The following is a 3,468-nucleotide window of genomic DNA, read 5'->3' as shown; positions in this document are numbered from 1 at the left end:
GGTGGAGATATAAAGAAAAATTTAATACCCACGAATAATAAAAAAAGAAAAAATGTAGCATATGCTTGTTCAGCAGATATCATTTGTGTTGAGAATTATTCAACAGGCAAAGGACATAATTTGTTCAGAGGTCGTTTTATAATACCCGACTTGGTTTTAACATCAGCAACTCGTGCAACACCATCTAAACCGGGTGTAAGCTTGAGTATTCGTCCCATATCCCATTTTAAAGGAGGCAGGTTATCATTCTTTATTAAAACTAAAGAACCTTCCTTTGGCATATGAGAAGATTTTAACCATTTATTTCTTTGCTGGAGAGTATGCAAGTATTCGTTTTTCCACCTGCGCCAAAAGTGTTGTTGCATTTGTTGAATAAGTTGCCACCGTTTCAAGTGGCTTATATTTATGTCCTGATAATTTTCATCCGGAACAGAACCTAATGGTTCCAAGGTTAAAAAATGTCCTGGAGTTAATACCGATAAATCATTCGGGTCTGAGCTCATCGGAGTAAGAGGGCGAGAATTGAGTACCGCCTCAATTTGTACTAAGAGCGTATAAAACTCTTCATAGCTTAATATTTGATCACCTATCACTCTTTTGAGGTGAGTTTTTACTGACCGTACGCCCGCCTCCCATAATCCGCCCATGTGAGGGGCATTGCCTGGCAGAAAATGATGAGTGAGTAACTCACATTCAGCGCATTTTTTTGCTAAAGCTATTAGCTCCCTATTAGCACCGACGAAATTTGTCCCACGGTCGGAGTATAAATGTGAACATTTTCCACGTCGTGCCACAAATCTGCGTAGGGCAGCTATAAATACGTCACTACTCATGTCGGACGCCAATTCTAGGTGAATCGCCTTGGTGGACATACACACAAAAACACACACATAAGCCTTAGAAGATCTAACTCCTCGGTGCCTACTCATTGTGACGAAAAAAGGACCGCAAAAATCTACTCCTGAGTGAGAAAACGGTTTGGCTGGAGAGATTCTGATATTCGGTAAATTTCCCATTATTGGTTGCGACGTAACAGGATTCGTTTTCCAACATTTTAAGCATTTTGATAGGACTGAGCGTATAGCCCTTCGTGCAGATAAAATCCAATATTTTTGAGCAATTAAAAAATGGAGCGTTCCTGTTCCTGCATGCAGATATTTTTTGTGGTAGGAATCAATTAATAATTCAGCAAGTCTGCACCGCTGGGGCAATAATACCGGATGCCTTTTATCAAAAGATAATTTTGAATAAGTGAGTCTACCGCCAACTCTTATGATTCCTTGAGAATCTATAAATGCATTCAATTTCTTAAAAGGTTTAGGGAAATTTTTTGTTTCAAATATTTCATTGAAATATAACTGTTGGGTTCTCTTAATAAATGTCAAGGTAGCACGATTTAATACCCATAGGGATAAAGCATGATCTTTATGTATATGCTCGGTGGAGCGAAAAATAAATCGTAAAACATAACACAAGATACGTTGAAGAACAGAAAAATTTGAATATTTTATCAATAAATCGTCAATAAAATGTTTTTCTTCAAATGCCAATAAAACAGACTTTCGAAGTTCTTCTTGCGTTTCGAAATTATTAACGATATCGAACTTCTGGTTGATGGAAAGGAGATGTTTAGGTCCTTGAAACCATACTTCATTAGTGATGATTTCAGAGGGAAACATACCACGTGAAGCTAGGTCCGCAGGATTTTCTGTGGATCGGACATGTGACCAGGATGAAGCAGGTATCCTTTCTTGTATGAAAGAAACCCTGTTTCCAACGAAAACCTGCCATCTGTGAGGCGACGAATTCAACCAGGCAAGCACAATTTCAGAATCGGTGTAAGCGTGAATGGAATCGAAACAAATTTTATCGCGGTAAGTAATTGTAACCCATTCTAAAACTTTCGCCAAAAGTACTGCACCGCATAGTTCCAATCGAGGAATACTTAATTTTTTGGAACAAGGGGCCACTTTAGATTTACTACATAAAAAAAATGTATTAATATTTTCAACACTGTCTGTCACTTTACAATAAATAACAGCACTATAACCTCGTTCACTTGCATCACAGAACCCATGTAATTCTGCAATACAATGTTGAGGAATTTTTATGAAACGTGGAATACGTAAGTTGGACAATAATGTCAATTCATTCTTATATTTTGACCAAACTCGTAATATTTCATCAGGCGGACATTCATCCCAATCTAATTTTGCTAACCACATCTTTTGGATCAGGTATTTGCACAAAAAAGTAATAGGTGCAAGAAACCCTAGAGGGTCAAATATTCTTGCCAGCTCGGACAGAATATTGCGTTTGGTACAACTGCGATCAATTGTTTCAACGTTGAATTGAAAGGAGTCATTTTTTGGTTCCCAAATGAGTCCCAATATTTTAATTGAACAACTATCTTGCAAATCAAGTGAATGCGTGCCTGAAGATATCTGATCGACAGGTATGCTAGACAAAAATTCAGAACTGTTACTAGACCACTTGCGAAGGTGAAATCCACCCTTATTCAAAATATCATTTATATTGTTTTTGAGTTTTAAAGCGTTTTCTAGAGAATCACCACCGCTACAAACGTCGTCTATGTAAGTCTCCTCAATTAACGCAACCGAGGCTGAAGGCATATTTCTACCTTCATCTTCTACTAATTGGTGAATGGTTCGCATCGCCAGATATGGGGCACAATTGAAGCCAAAACATAATGTTTTTATACGTAAATCTAATAATCTTTCATTAGGGGAAAAGCGGAAAATTAAACGCTGATAATCTGTATATGAAGGATCCACCAAAATTTGTCGATACATCTGCTTTATATCTGCAGTGAAACATACTGAATGTAACCGGAATTTCAATAATATTGTGCTTATGTCATTCTGTAACTTATTACCAATAAATAAAAAATCGTTAAGTGATTTATTATTAGGCATTTTTGCGGAAGCGTTAAAAACAATACGCAATTTCGTAGTGGCATGATCTGGTCGTAGAACGGCGTGATGGGGTAAATAGAAAAAATTAGTATTTTCTTGTGGTGGATCAACAATTTCCATTTGTGACAATTGCAGATATTCTTTAATTACAGAACAATATTGCTCATGTAAAATAGGCTGGCGTAGAAGACGCCTTTCTAAAGCGAGAAAACGTTGAATTGCTATCGTGCGACTTTGTGGAAAAGCTGGATTCAGTTCTTTGAATGGAAGAGGAACAATATATCTTCCAGAAGGTGAGCGAGAAACGTTATTTTTGAAAATTTCCTCGCAAGTGTTATGAATATCTAAATTAATTCCAGGTACAGTTTCAATTTCGAAAAACATTCTCATGGTATCGTCCAAATTATTTTCTGAAAGTGTATTAATAAAAGAATTGCATTTTATCTCTACTGGGCTTTTCTCAATTTTTCCAAGTAAAACATACCCAAAAATGGTGCGAAGCGCGTTTGGACCTCCATTTTTTCCATAAATG

The sequence above is a fragment of the Coccinella septempunctata genome, chromosome 7, assembly GCF_907165205.1.
Source record: "Coccinella septempunctata chromosome 7, icCocSept1.1, whole genome shotgun sequence".
Lineage (NCBI taxonomy): Eukaryota > Metazoa > Arthropoda > Insecta > Coleoptera > Coccinellidae > Coccinella > Coccinella septempunctata.
The sequence above is the reverse complement of the archived record's forward strand: the minus strand, read 5'-3'. Positions refer to the sequence as shown.